Here is a 16,772-nt window from a genome sequence, read left to right as displayed (position 1 = left end):
GCAAGCCTGCAAAATAAATACCATATATTTCTGCTTTATTTATAAGCTGATGTAATGTAGCTAATATGTTGACTGCTAGAGTGCTATTTCTAGTGTGTAGATATCATTGAGGAAAATATAGAGAGTGATTGGTTGTTTACAGCTACAATTTAAGAGGAAGGAAGGCTAACACTGAATACTTTAATGAATTTTTGAACAAGTGTTAGGTACTTTCTGTACCTATGAAAACCAGAAAGAGAGCAGGATCTGAGTGATCTAGATTTTCTGAGCCCTGAGGGAGTTCCACAGTCTGGACAAATGGCTGTGTGCCCACAGCAAGAGTCCCTAGAACACAGGAAATCATTAAACAAGATTTTTTTTAATGTGCTCTATAGTTAACTGTTAGAACAAAGCCTCATGCTCCATTCCTCTCTGAAGATGTATAACAAAACTGAAATCTTGAAGTTTCTGAGACAACCTAAAAAGAAATAGAACAAAAATAAATTTTAGTCTTTTTACATTCATATAACTAAAGTTTTTCAAATATACTTAAGAATGGAACCCCTTTGCCAAGTAACCTGTTGCCCTTCCCAAAAAATTTGTGGCAAAGCTATGCTCTAGGTGACAATCTGAAACCAATGTCTTCCTTATCTTTGCATTTGTCACATTGTCTTAGTTCCTTTTGGTTGCTGTAAGACAATACCATAGACCAAGGTGGCTCCTAAGCAATAGAAATTTATTTCCCACAGTTCTGGAGCCTGGAAGTGGGAGATGAGGGAGGCCCCAAGATTCAATGAGAGCCCTCTTCGGGGTCACAGATTTTTCACTATAGCCTCACATGGCTGAAGGGGTGAGGGAGCTCTCTGGATCTTCTTTTATAAGGACACCTCCTACTACCACCTTGGGTATGGTTTGCAAAATATGAGTTCTGAGGAAACACAAACGTTCAGACCCTAGCATCTTTCACACTTGTGGCATGGATACCTACATGTTTCTCAAATATCTCATATAAAATCAGATATTTGTTCAATGGGTAATAACAAACATTCACACAAGATATTTTCAGTTTTTTTCAGGTTTCTTTTCTTTTTTTCCCTCCTCTTATTGGTATTATGTGCCTTTTTTGTGGCTACCTACTTTTCAGAATGTTTTAAAAATTTTATCAGTTTTTGTTTCATAGGTAGAGTTATACCTAATCATAAATAATTTAGAATTAATGTGATATAAAATTCCCAGTAATTTAGGAATAATATTACAGAGTATCAATAATGAGTAAGATAAATTAGTACCCTCTTGGTATTTAAACCCTTTGTGACAACATGGATGGATCTGGAGAGCATTATGCTAAGTGAAATAAGCCAGGTGGTGAAAGACAAATACCATGTGATGTCACCTTTAAGTGGAACCTAATTAACAAAACAAAAACACAAGCAAAATATAACCAAAGACATTGAAATAAAGAACAAACTGACAGTAACCAGAGGGGAGAGTGGGAGGGTTAATGGGGGAAAATAAGGGAAAGGTAGTCAAGGAACATGTATCAAGGACACATGGACAAAGCCAAAGGGGGCAGGATCAAGGGTGGGAGGTGGGGATGGGTGGGGTGTGGGGGAGTAGAAGGGGGAAATGGAGACAGCTGTACTTTAACAACAATAAAAAATAAAATAAAAGTGTTTTCAGGCTTAAACAAATGAAAAAACTTAAGTAATACAATTAAAATAATATTGTTTTGATACAAATATTTACATGCATATATACAAATATAAATACTAATATAGATAATTTTCTCTATGCCTAAAGTTACATAAATGATCACATTTAGTCATGAATACACTTCTAAGAGGTATGTGTGTTTTACAAACTATTAAACTATGACTTTGAGAGGTTAAATTAATTTAAGGTGATTGCCCAGAAAAATCCCAGTTTACTCCAGCTTTCTGCTACAATAATAAATATTGTTTATTTTTATTGTCAAAATTTTTAGTTTAGACAACAATTTATATAGTTAAGCTACAAATAACAAACATTCAGTGGAGTATAAGAAGGGGATTATTATGTGTTGCAATGAGAAAATACTTTAAGATCCCTTTCAAATCCTCTCAGAATGTAAGGAAGCATCCTATGTCTTTGCAAAAAAAAAAAAAGTATACCCCCTCCAGATCCATACTGGAGAACCTTGGGGCTCTCTAATTTATTGCTGTCATATTTAGAAGTTATTTTCACTCTTACTATTTCCCCAGAGGCTTTATGTGTGCGTGGGTATGTGTGTGCATGTCTATCATACAACATTCCCCTACAAAGGCTTACCTGAAACATTTTATTACTGGAAGCAATCAAATGTCTTAGTCTTCACTTCAGAGAAGACATTATACAATCAAACCAAGACAATTCCCTTGTAAATAAAAACTTGATTTCAGTTATTTTTTGTATCTTTAATTAAAATACATTGTCAGTTAATTTGCTGTCTTAGAGCACAGGAAAAATGTTTTTGAATAATGCAATGCACTAAAATATCTATGGATATTAACTTTACAGAAAGACCTTTCAGGACAGTGAAATTCATGCATAATTAGTGCTAAAGGAAAAAAAATTAATCTATTTAATATTTTGAGCTTTCTAGAGAATGTTGAAGGATGACATATTTTATTGGGAATTTCCACCCTAAATATCCATTAAGCTTCTTAAGTATTGATAGGTGGCCCTGTGAGTCATAATCAGGTTGTGTTCACATGGTTAAATGCTGGCAACGTTCAAACGTTCTAGCTGAACAGTGTGAAGTTAAATTTTAATGGATCAAGTGAATAGGTAGGTGCACCCTACCAAAGGGGCTCTAACAAGTTATTCCTCCAGTAGCTACTTTACCTAAGTCCTCTCTTTTACAACCACACACCTTGAAAGTGTAATCACTTTTGCATCAATTTCTTCACTTTTAAAAATACCAGTGACTTTCACATTGTTACATTTCTCAGGAGTATAGTAATTCCCACATGACTTTAAGTCTCTGTAGCATTTAGCACAAACATCGCCTTCTTTAAACACTACTTTTTCTGTGACAGACTTCTTTCTTTGCTGCTCTGGCAGGTCCTGTATCTTTTCTTCTTGTCTTATATTCTTTTATCCAAGCTTGCATTAACAACATCATAAATGATCTAAAAAAGAAAATGATCTTTCTTAGATCATTTCATATACTCCAAGTCTTCAAATATTATCAATAAAAAAACAATGACTCTCAAGTTTATATACCTAGTTTATTTTTTACTCATCACACATTTATTAAATATCTGCTATTTTTCAGGTACACAGTGGTGATTCAGATAGTGTGATTGTTGACTTTATTCTCTACTAAAAAAACGCATTTTCAATGAAATTGTACAAAAACATATCTATAATTATCATGTGGTTTATGAATAAAAATCAGTATAATTAGCCTCTAAATTTTAGAATGTAAAAGCCAAACTGTTCCTTTAAATTTGATGTTTTTTTTGTCTGTTTGTTTTGTTTTTTGACCAAGTGGCAAACGGGCTTACAGGGACTTCAACAAAGACATTTTTAAAAAGGACAGTGGTTATTGGATGTCTGCGCACATCATTCAGGTTACAGAGACAGTGAAAACTCTCTTTCATATGCATGCGTTTTGTTAGAACTCATAAAAAGTATTGTAATTAGATACCCCAAACATGCCAATTAAGGGGAGAAAAAAGAAGAGAACTGAATCTGATTTTTCAGGGAAAATACTGAGAAAAGCAGAGTCTATCATAGGAAAAAGCTTTAGAATGGGACCCATGCAAGTGTCTGAGGCAACAGCAATCAGTGAGGGAAAATTGAAACAATTGGACATTTCTTGGGGCTCAGGAAAATTTTACAAGACCAATTCTTACACAAAACAGAACAATACTTGATATCTGAAAAGTCCTACAGCTCTCTTTTTCTTTTAAACATGATCATGCGCAATAATTAGACAATTGATGAAGAAGCCCATGGGGTGTTGGCTAAAACCCCATGAATGATGGAAGTGTTAACTTGTTTTTATTATAACTGCTTTGACACTCACTTAACAAAGCTCTCTATGAACAATATCATTGTAAAATAGATTTCTTTTTATGTCTTTGAGAAGTTAATCATAGCAAGTAGGGTCCAAACTCTTTGATGAAGTATAAATAAAATGTTCTTTTTCCCCTAGTATCCTAACATCTGTGCTTATATAATATGTTGAAACTGCAAAAAAAGATTTTATTTTAAATTTTACAATTTCTACTTTGAATAGCTTATATATAGAATGTGATTTCTTGAAAATAGCATTGTGGTAGACAAAGGATTTTGCCACAAAACATTTATTTTATAAGTTTATTTTTTAATTTTTTTCTTAAATTATTGGGGTGGCATTGGTAATAAGATCATACAGGTTTCAAAACACCGCCTGCCTCTGGAGTGAGGTCAGGGGAAGGTTTGTGGCAGCCAGCTAAGGGTTTGCCTCTGCAGCAGAGAGCTGCCTCTTCCCCGGGTAACCCTTATCTGGAAACTAAGGCAGGGGAAAAAAAGAGCTTTAATGTCCTATTTTTCATGACCACTGTTTAACCAGATAGAAATCAAGGAGAAAAGAATCACTCTCTTTCTCTCAATAAGCAGAGTAGATATGTGTATGGGAGTCTGGGGAAAAAAGAGAAATAGTATAAGATAAAGGGACTGATAAACACCAGGTCCTGGACTAGGTTTTCTATATGGATATTTACTTGGTTTAATATAGTCTGTTTATGTTCGATAAAGTATATTCATCTTGTGGGATCCCCAAATAGTTGACTATTTTACACCAGACTGTTCTCTACATTTTACCTCTACCAATCATCCATTTCTAGTCCTTTTATTAGACTAAGCAATTTCAGTTACTGCCAGCTATGATAAAATTTATTTTTCATTTATAAAACCTCCTTCTTTTCCCATAACCCTTATTTATACAGTTTGATGCCCATCCTAACCCCTGCATGTTTCCCACATCCTGCTCTGGGTATAACATCAAAGCACTGCTGGATCTCTCCATTTATCCTTTCTCATGGCTTATCTACTATGAATCTCATGTAGAGTCACTCTTGGCTCTTGGCTATCTGCCACTCGGAATGCACCTGCTAGGTTTTATTAATGTATTGATGAGGACAATAGTTTTATATTTGCTCTCTTCCTTATATTAACATTTAAATACTTTATTCAATAGGAAAGAATCCCCACTAGTAGAACATCAGATTCTTTGGCAGCTACAAAAAGGGATAATTTTGAGTGTGGAGAGCTACCTGGTGACCCACAATTGGACCACATGGAGATTTGCCAGCAAGAAGAATAGCCTGGCAGCTCACAGCAGCTACTCATAAATTATTTGACATTGAACCCTGAATATGACAATGATTTTGTTGGAAGCTATAAATCAGACAAATACCTGAAAATGTGCAGAAAATGGGACTCACTGTCAACACTTCAAAATCATTTAATCAAACAAAGAAACACAATTTCAAATGATCATTATGTTTGTATTACTTTTCTTAATTTATTAAGATCCTAACACATGAATACAAATGATTGCCAAAGTGTTATTTACTTTTGTTATCATTGCTCTTGATATAATAAAGTTCGTATCTGTCCTTTGCTCTGTGGCACCTGTGGATTAAGTATGCGTTCATTTCTTCTTCAGTCTGTCTGTAGCCTAACTCTTACTTCCTTTCCTTCTACTCAGTAAATAAAAGGAAAATATGTAAACCAAGGCCTTAGCTACTCATCTACTTTCGTGTATCATCTCATCTACTTTTGCATTTGTGATTTTTCTCATTTGTTTTCTGTAAAAGTCCCCTTCTTTAAAACAAAACTTACACTGTACAAAGTTCAGTCTACAGGTGCAAGTACAACAGAAAGTCAATTAGAAAAAAATGAGAAACAGCATTTGTTGTCTCCTGACTCTACTCAGCCCAGCTGGCCAGGCAGGGTGTGAGTGCATGTGAAGATCACTGTTAAATCTTGGGAGAGTTTTTAACTGTGATATAGTCTATGAAATTGTGCCTTGGTACCAATAAAAATGCAAACAATATTCATATATTCATGACACTCTTATAATAGGGGATTTTGAGAAATATTTGCTAAATATTGTAAGGAAATTTACGGTTTTAATGGTATTCATTTTATTTGGCTAAAATGTAATATTTATTCCAGAAATTGAAAACATAGTATTTACAAAGAAAAAAATTACAAAATATCCATAATCCTATAATAAAAATGCATATTTTATGAGCATGTGTATGTGCATGTACACTTGTATATCCAGATTTATATATACTCTATGGAAACTGCTCAGGGTGTTCGTTTTTCAGGTTAGCATCTGGTCTACTCTAAGAAATTGAATGGCAAATTGAATGGATCTTTGTGCTATATCTTAGCAGCCAAACTGCCTATTATAAACACAAGGAAATTAAGAAAAGAAGTCTGTTGGGTGGGAAAATTCTTCATCATACTTTATTTCTAATTTTCATGGGTCTGTATTGACTAATCAAAATACATTTATTATCTATTTTGTTTTGTTTTTTTTTATGTTTTTGACTAGAGAACTGCCCCATGAGGGCACGAGCAGTGATATTTGGAATCACCAACTTTTCCTAGGAGTGCCAGGTACAAATCAGATGTTTGCTGAATACTTGTGGGGAAATGTGGACAAGTCATTGCAGTATACAGTCAGCTCCTCAGTGTACTAGTAGCTGGTGCAGGTTTTGTGGGTCTTGAAACTTATACTATCAGGGATCCTCTTTAAGAAAAATAAATAAAATGTACATAAATATGAAGACACAAATACAGAATTACAAAGCATCTTCCAGGCCCTAGGAACAGACTTTTGCAAAGTGGAAGCCCTGAGACTTAAGCTGTATTGCTCTTTGGTGAATTCATCTCTGCCTATATGGTACTTGGCATACTGGTTTTCAATATTTTTGTCTTGACACAACCTCTCCTTTTCTCTTTATTTCTGCATTTTATACTTATATAGATGAAATATTCTATTGAACCTTCTTATTTGTGATTATATTTCATTACCCATTTGATTTGGTTCTTCCCCATGGTCTCTTCTTTTGAGTTTCTGTAACTCTTGGTATATGCCATGATTACTTACTCTTTTCTGATACTTACAAAGGCAATTCTATACTAATATACTACCAGAAACTGAGGTTAATATATCTCAGAAATTCTGTTGCTTACTGTCCTGAATCTTTAACACCCATCTGCAGTTTGAAATGTTCAAGCTACTTTGCCAGTATCCTAAGATTATTTGTTTTCTGCATCACTATGTCATCTTGGCACTATCTTGAATACAACGTGCTTACTCTGTGATTCTTATCTGACATCACTATCCTGTCAAGAGTTAATCAGAGTTAATGGCAATATTTGCCCATCTTCTAGAGAACTACCATCTAATAGAAATATTTTCTGAGCACCAAGAGTCACACATGCAATTTTAAATTGTCTATTAGTTACTTTTTAAAAACTAAAAATAAACTGGTGAGATAATTTTAATGATATATTTCTTCTAAGCCAATATATCCAAATTGTCACTGTTTCAAAATGTAATTGGTATAAAAACTATTAATGAGATATTTTAAATTCTTTTTATATACAGTCATCACTCAGTATCAGTGGGGATTGTTTCCAGGATCCCTGTGGACACTAAAATCCATGGATACTCAAGTCCTTTATATAATATGGTATAGTATTTGCATATAACCTACCTGCATCCTCCTATGCACTGCAAATCATCTCTATATTACCTATGATACTTAATATAACATAAATGTTATGCAAACACTTGTCATGCTTTCCTGGCTGGTGTGGCTCAGTGGACTGAGTGCTGGCCTGCAAACCAAGGATCACTGGTTAGATTCCCACTCAAGGCATATGTCTGGGTTTTGGGCCAGGTCCCCAGTAGGGGGGCGTGTGAGAGGCAACCACATATTGATGTTTCTCTCCCTCTCTTTCTCACTCCTTTCCCCTCTCTCTAAAATAATAAATAAATAAGTAAATAAATAAATAAATAAAATCTTAAAAAATGAAATAAAAACACTTGTCATGCTGTATTATTTAGGAAAAATGACAAGAAAAAGGGAACCTGTACAAGCTCAGTACAGATGCAACCATTGTAAATCTAACTACACAGTACAAGTCAGTCACAGCATAAGTTTTTTATTTGATGGGTATTCTATTTATTTTTTTACTAGTCACTTTCAAATGATCACTAGCCACAAGTGACGTATGACTACTGAGTTGGACAGCACAGGTATTAAGCAATCTATCTGTTCCAAATATAAAGTGACCGCATCAAGCTCACCCCTTGGAAAGTTGTGTGTTTCCTGACACATTCCCAGAAGCTCCAGGGACAGGTAATCCCAGCCTTCCCTGTATGCAACCCTGTCTTTCCCTAGTTAAGAATGTGAGTTTCTTCTACCAATTTTTTACTTCTCTCCCAAAATAGTAACCATTCTCTTCACCATGGTAAGTTAAAAGTTTCCTTAGTCCTTTCTTCATCTGTTGCTAATTGTACTATGTAGATACAATTTTTTTTCCAGTACATGGCATATAACAGCCATTCTTTCTTAGTTTGAAAACAGATTCTGATCATTTAGTATTTCTATGCAATTTATTATTTTCCCATTTTATTTTTTAGTTCTAATAAGATCTGGATTTTAAAAAGTTTAAGAATTGTACTCAGTCACTATTGTAACCAGTAACCTATTTAATTTTAAAACTCATAAAGATAATCTGAATATACTGTAGAATAAAGTATTTTTTCTTTAAAATTAATTGTTTACTGTGAAACCAAGGAGCACTAGATAAAAAATAATCAACACATCCCAGGCTAGCAGCCTGTGCAACAAGAAAAGCAACAGGTTAACAAGATGGCAAACCATATTATAAGAAGAAATACAAATACAAGATTGGGCAAAACTATGTTTACAATTGTTGACATGGAAATAATACAAGGAATTAATACTATAATTAACAAATAAACCTATCATAAATCTACTATAAACAACTGTAAACTTACTTTTGCCTACCCCTGTATACTTTTCTTTGGATGATGTAGAAATTTTCACATTCCATGATCAGCTTAAAACTCACTTTATTTTACAGTTTAACTACTCTTTTACATAATAATTTTGATATAGCATAATACTCTTCTTCAAAACTTGTAGTGTGTGTGCGTGTCACAATATTGAAAAACATACATGTACTAACCAACTTTGAAAGAAAATTTAAGTCACTGCTTGGAAAATATATTTGAAATTGTTGAATGTTATCTCTTCATAAATATAACCAACAGTTTCCTAAGCAAATGTAAAAAAAATATATTGAATAGCTATAGGTCTGTATTGTATTTATAAAAAAATAAAAATTATTAATTAGTTTATGTTTGGTTAATATTTTTACAATGCTTATTATTGTCTGGAAGAGTTTCAAAATCATCATATATAATTTGGAAAATAGTGGTTTGATTTAGGTGTTATATTACCTTGCTCAAAAACACAAAGCTCATTGTGTGTTTCACTTCTGCATTCAAACCAAGGGTTCATTCTAATGATCATTTTGTTCTGAGTTTGCATTTTTTCCTTCATTCTTTTTTTTTGTTGATGCTTTGTTTGCATATTTGCCAAGACAGGAAAGGAGAGACATTATCTTTCTTTATATATATGTATATATATATATTTCATTTTATTCTTTTTTAATTTTATTTTTAAAAATTTAATTGCATTTTTCAATTTTCATCTAGTACCCTTACACTCCCTTTCCCTTGCAATTGCTATACTACAGTCCATGTCCATGTGTCCTTTTTCCTTTTTGCTCCATTTCTCCACCTCCAACTCTCCCCCCACCCACCTTAGCTGTCATCTGCTCTCCGTCAATGAGTCTGTCTCTATTTTGCTTGTTAGTTCAGTTTTTCCATTAGATTCCACATATGAGTGAAATCATATGGTATCTGTCTTTCTCTGACTGACTTACTTCACTTAATATAATGTGCTCCAAGTCCATTTATACTGTTGTAAAGGGTAAAACTTTCTTCATTTTTGTGGTGGAGTAGTATTCCACTGTGTAAATGTCCCATAGTTGTTTGATCCACTCCTCTACTGATGGACACTTAAGCTGCTTTCATACTTTGGCAATTGTAAGTAATGCTGCAACGAACATAGGGGTACTTCACTATCTTTCATTGCTCTTATACACAAACTGGCTGAAATTATGATGTAGAAAAAGGTATAAATGGAGCATGATTAAAAGGAAGAGAAACACATCTAGCTAGCAATTAGAGGTATATTAATAATAGTATTAATAAGAAATCAATGCATTTATATTACTTCTTATATTTGTATAAGCTTTTAAAGCATTTTCACACACACACACACACACACACACAAACTTTTCAGAGAAAGTAGAGTGTCTTGACTTAAAAAGATAGTCATTTTAAAGGCAGATTAGGTTGTATGATGACGTGGTTGGAATTCTGTACCTGTATTTCCTTTCTTTGTGTTTATCCTATGCGTAATATATATTTTATTCACTTAGGGTCAGATTTATGAATGTTCTTGATTTTTGCTCATAAAGAAGATTTATATGGTAGCATGTCTTAGGAACTGCCTAGTGATATTAGAATGTAGATATTTGGGTTGGGAATAGATGGGAATAATAAAAGAATTAGAAGTTAAGGAGGTTGTGAAGGAGAATAAAGGGCAGCAAAGAAAAAATAATAATTGGACCTAAGAATAATACAATTGAAAATGACGTAAACTCTTAAATTTGCTAAAGTGAAACTTTTCAATTTTGGTCTCCAGATATCACTTATTATTGCAAGGGGCATACTTCTCCTTCCAATTACAGCATGTATTCATGCTCCTACCTTTTACCACTTTAATTTTACAAGTCAATGGGCTAACAATTGCCTTAACTACTTTAGTACAGATTGTTTCTGATGTCCTTGGTTTTATTCTGGGGTAATAGCTAAACTGATGAAGAGTCTTCCATTTGTTTCATTTCCTGCTATTGACAAAAGGATTACCTGCCTTGGCTACCATAATGGCCTCTTCCCTCCTCACAAAGAATAAGACTATCCACAATGGCCATTTTTTAGGCAGACAGTACTACAGACAACCTGTCATTAAACTTTCCAGTTAGTATCCCACACAGAAGTTCTATTTTTCTGCTGCAAAACAAAGCAGTAGTTTTAAAGCACGGATTGCCTCTTTGTACTACTTCAAAATGTTACCTGAACATTTCATCAGTTTGGGGTTTAATAAGAGCTCCAGTCTTTAACAGAAAGGTATAGAAACACTTAATGACATGTGGGCATTAATCTAGGCTAAACTCTGAAGAAATTCTTTTGGAATTAAAAATTACAGCCACATGCAAGCTTTTCTCTTGTGCTGTGAACAATAAATGACAAAAGGAATTTACCTCATATAAATTTTGTGCTTTGTAGATCGGATGTGACTAAGAACAGCAGGTGGTTGGCTCTTGTGAGTAGATTTAGAAAGTACTAGTTGTACGACTAACACACCACAATCACGCCTAATTTGTGTACCTCTCTTAATGCAAGATGAGTGAAGCCTGTCTAGCAAATGGAGATGGCAACAATAACATTTTTACCTTCTGTCCATATCCTTTCTTGTAGAATAAGATTGAAGACAGAGAGTAAGACTTTTCTGAGTGCATAATCTTTAAAAAAGCTGTTACAGTCCTAGAAATAAAATTTAGATTTTTCATATACTTTAAATTAGGTTTTTTAATTTAATATATTTTTTAAAGTTCCTGGATGGACAGTCAGTATGAATGATTAGAAAGGTTATCTCCATCACAATTTAAATATAATTTTATCTCATGTCCTTTTGTAAAGGTCATAATACTAAATATATTAGTGTTTTATGTTATAATTAATAATATATATTCTAGAAATTAAATATTTCTGAATAGAACATAAAATGAAAATGTTATATTTTTGTTACAATTTTAGTAATTATATAATGGCATCAACTAGAAGAAATAAGAGAATGAAAAATAAATGTTCTGAATTGTGGTTTCATCAATACATATTTCTTTATGTTTCAAACCAGAAAAACAAAACAAAAATTAATTAGTTGGGAGTTACATTTTCAAACAAAGAGAAATAGGCTAAAGCCTAATAGATTGTAAAAAATAAAGAATATTTTTTGTTTAAAAGGAATACGGCATAGATTCCTGTGTTAAAGTAGCATTCAAGTGCACACACAGAACTGCAAATGCATACATCAACAGAGCTAATTTGCTGAGCATAATACATGAGCTGATGCCAAATCAGCTTTAAAAAATGATAGAAAGAAAGCTGGACAGTCAGCCAAAGCAAACACACAATGAAAAATCCCAAAAATTCACATTTAAATAAGATGATAAAAATGACCTTTAGCAATTTCCAAGGAAGAAATTACAAAAATAATATTTAATCCAGGTCATGTAGATATTGTGCAAACAGAACACATGAGCATATACACTCACTCACACATATTTATAGTATACTTTCCTGTGCTGTTTATTATCTTTTGCAAAAAGAATTCAACTCTTTTGGAATTCTTTTCAAGATAAGTAATTATATAATATAATGTCTAATAAAACTACTGTACTGTTATAATAGAAATAATTTTGAAACAAGTTCATGCTCTTAAAGGCTGTCAAAGGATCATTTTGCTTAGAATTCATCACACATATAAAATGTTAGCCATGTAAGAAAACTAGTTTTTAGAAATTATGTAAGACTTACCTGTTGGGAGAGATATAACAAAGACTTGTTCATTCACTCAGTCCACATTAAACCAGGTTCTACTGTATGTTAGGTACTTTGGTGGGGGCAGAATGCCAGAAAGAATTAAGACATAATTGTAATAGTTATAATGTACTAGGTATCAAATACGCATTTGCCATGACGCAAAGAACTATATATTTATTTCATTACATCAATATATTTTCACAACTCTGCATGAAGTAGGTATGATCACAGCACATATAAGAAATTTCAGACTTGGAGAAATTAAATAACTTTCCCAAGATGGACATCGAGAAAGTGAGTAATAGAAAATGCAGGATCCAGAAACATGGCTCATAGATCCAAGGAAGAAGAGATTGGGAAATAAGAGTGTCTTGGCAAGTCTACTGGGATTACAACAATAAATTTAAAAGTATAAATCCAGAACATTATTAAATTCTATGAAAATTAAACTCCATTGACAATACCATGTATAAATTCACCATAAGGAAAATCTCAATTTGAATCTTTGAAGAATTTTTTTTCAGCCCACAAAAGGGACTAGTATCCTTCAATGATGTGCTGCCTCAGCAGGCTTGTCCTCTGGTGGGTCTGCAGAAAGTCAACCCAGCTCCTAGGAAATAATGAACGCCAGGTCCCTGTAGCCTCTCAATAGTTGTGTGTGAAAAATCAAGGCTCTTTCCATCTGGTTCAAAGACAGAGGGGGATTACTGAATCTGAGTCAGATAAAAGGAGGGCAAACATGCAGATTTGCCCCTTGTTGAACCCGCCAGCCAGCTTGCCACAGAATCATTTTATTGATGTTCTCTTGAGCTCACATATTATTGCTGCACTGACACACTCCAGTTCATTCCTTAGGCATCCTGGAGTTTGAGAAGTAATGTGAGAGATTACTGACATTCTGCCTTCTCCACCTCCCTATAACACCCTTCTCTTTCCATCTGGCCTCACAATTTCAGCAGTAGATTCTATTCCTTTGAGTCAGAGCACAGGGATAGGGCATTCATTCCCTCCACATATACAGGTTAAAATAGACATATTTTGACAGATGGGGAATAAGTCTCTATTGGTAACCTTTTATTTAGTAGCACAAATTATTTATCAAATTTTTAATTAAAAAAGTAAAGATAAATAAAATTCAAAAAAGATACATAATTTCTTTGTATCACTATCCTACACAAAAATGAAATGATAGAAGTTGATTTCCAAGTATTTTAGAATCAACATAGCAAGAATCCACACAGCTGCTGAGGAAACAGAAAGAACCCAAGACTCACAATTTGTTTACTAAAAATGAATTAAGGCACATTCTCTTTATTATTTGTCAGAAGAACACACAGCACATGTTAATGGGTGTAACCTGGGTAGGTTTCTGTCCGCAATATACAGGAAAAAAAGCATAAAAAACCTTTGTTTCTTTCAGGTATCTGATTCTTAAAAATAAAACAGGAAAAAGTATAATCTTTTGTAGAATAATCCAGGATGTGTTTGCTGCTTTTCTACACCAGGGGATAGGGTGTTTTCAATTCAATCATTGGCAAGACATAAATACCTTTGGGAGGTGCTTTTCTCTCAAAAACATAAAATATTGCTGAACATTATGCATAGTAATATTTTTCTTTTTCCATTTTAATGATCAAAGTTCTGGGATAATTATTAGTGAACAACCTCAAACTTTAGATGTACAGAATTGTGCCCAGAATTTGCACCCATGTGACAGATGTTATAAAATATATATTTTTGTACAGGTTATGTCATCATCCTTTTTGTAGAAATTTAGGCTAAAGTGAGGGTAAAAAATCTACCTCCTTCTTCCCCACTCCACTCCCAAAGGCAGAAAAGCCAGATGGCAGAATGTTATGGTGTTATTAACACAAATACAATGTGCACACAATCTGGCTATTGTTTTTCTTTGCTGTGCAGCCTGTCATTGGGATCAGTGATGCTGATGGCCAGCTGGGCTGCTCTTTCCACAATGGCTTTGCAGCTCTTTGAGGAGACGTTGTGAGCAACCTCAGCACAGTAAGATTTGCTGCACATCAGCAGCAAGCACTTCAAGCTCCTTGACGTTGAGCACCAGGAATTTCCAATAGCCACTGGGCAGTGTGTCCTTTGTTTTCTTGTTGTTCCCTTAACCTGTGTTGGGCATTAAGATCTGGCCCTTGAATCTTCTGCACAACCTCTTGTCAATGCCTCTGGCTTTCCTCCAGTTCTGCTTAATTTTGACCTATTGGTCTGACTGGTGTCAAATGAACTTCTTGGTTTTCTTTTCCACAAACTTGGGTTTCATGAGGGGTCTGAGGACAACCACGGTGCTGAGTAGAAGGTGGCTGCCACTTTTGCAGGCAGCACTGAGCAAGAGAGAGTGACCTCTTTCTTTTGTGATTGTTAACATTTGTGTTCACTGCTTTTGGAAACATGGCAGCATTTAGTTATATTTCTTTAATTGTACATTGTGTTCAATTTCTAATATTTGCATTCTGAAAATGTGCCCATGTAATTTGACATTAAAATTCACCCTCTTGTTTTTCCTCTCCCTCATATTTTGATTCTATTTCTTCCCTCTTTAGTTTTTCCTCTTGTCCCTTTCTGCTTCCATCTCCTCCTTTATTCGGGCATATCGATCTTTTCTTGTATCCATGAATGACACATATTTAAAAGGAGTGCTAAATGAACTTATTTAACAGACAAATGAGGTGACATCATATTGTCTGTGCCAGACTAAATATCATTGTCTTTAATTTTTCACAAACCAAAGATATGGCTTGGTTGTGGTTTTTGTTTTTATTGTATAAAAATAGTATATTAAGCCCTAGCTGGCGTAGCTCAGTGGACTGAGCGTGGGCTGCAAATCAAAATGTCGCAGGTTCGATTCCCAGCCAGGGTATATGCCTGGGTTTCAGGCCATAACCCCCAGCAACCACACATTGATGTTTCTCTCTCTCTCTCTCTCTCTCTTCCTCCTTTCCCTCTCTAAAAAAAAATAAATAAAATCTTAAAAAATAGTATATTATTTATGTTTTATACTTTCATTACCTCTCAGGCAGATCTAGTTTTAATTGACTTATAATAAATAAAATATTACATGTAGAACTCTGGTTGGTGTGTTTCAGTGAATTGAGTGCCAGCTTGCAAACCAAAGGGTCACAGGTTGGATTCCCAGTCAGGGCATATGCCTGGGTTGCAGGCCAGGTCCCCATTAGGGGGTGCATGAGAGAGGCAACTACACATTGATGTCTCCCTCCTCTCCCTCCCTTCCTCTCTTTCTAAAAATAAATAAATAAAATCTTTAAAAAATACAATATTATATGTAGAGTACCCACTATTTACATAGAAGCATTACATTTCTATTTTTATCCTTTTTAAAATTAGGGCCACATAATTTACATACAGTACAATTTTTGTGTATAAATCTGTGAGCATTGACAAACCTATAATGTTTGTGACTATTACCATAGTAAAAATATAAAACAGTTTTATCAATTCCAAAATTCTGTGTCACTGTGTACTTCAATCATTCACCCTATCCCAGGCTTTAAAACTGCTGATACCTATCATTTTGCCTTCACTAAATATCACATAAATGGAATCATATATGTCATATATATGACATATAAATTGACATACAAATCATATAAATTTGTCTTAAATTTTTAATGAATTTAAATTTTAATATATGTCATAAATTTTTATGTAATAAATTTTACACTTATATAATTAATTTAAATTTAATTAATATCATTGCTTAAATTAATAGATTATTTCAAAACATTTTCATTGCTGAGTAGAATTCTTTGTACAGATGAACCACAGTTTATCTTTTCTTACTGAGAGACATTTGGGTTCTTTCCAATTTAGGACCATTATGAATAAAAGCTCTATAAACATTTTCATGTCACTATTTTAAAAACATAAGTTTTCATTTTCTTTGGGTAAATTTCTGTGAATGGGATGTTGGTTTACATGAAAAGTGTTTGTTTAACTTTATATAAAA

General features: G+C 33.7%; 1 pseudogene; it reads right to left on the bottom strand.

Moving 5' to 3' along the window:
* Nucleotides 1-14,677: 14,677 nt before the first annotated feature.
* On the bottom strand, nt 14,678-15,173 carry LOC123827418 (annotated as a pseudogene).
* Nucleotides 15,174-16,772: the final 1,599 nt, after the last annotated feature.

The sequence above is a fragment of the Phyllostomus hastatus genome, unplaced genomic scaffold (genome assembly GCF_019186645.2).
Source record: "Phyllostomus hastatus isolate PE091 unplaced genomic scaffold, TTU_PhHast_1.1 phas_contig_86, whole genome shotgun sequence".
NCBI classification, from domain to species: Eukaryota; Metazoa; Chordata; class Mammalia; order Chiroptera; family Phyllostomidae; genus Phyllostomus; species Phyllostomus hastatus.
The sequence above is the reverse complement of the archived record's forward strand: the minus strand, read 5'-3'. Positions and strand labels throughout refer to the sequence as shown.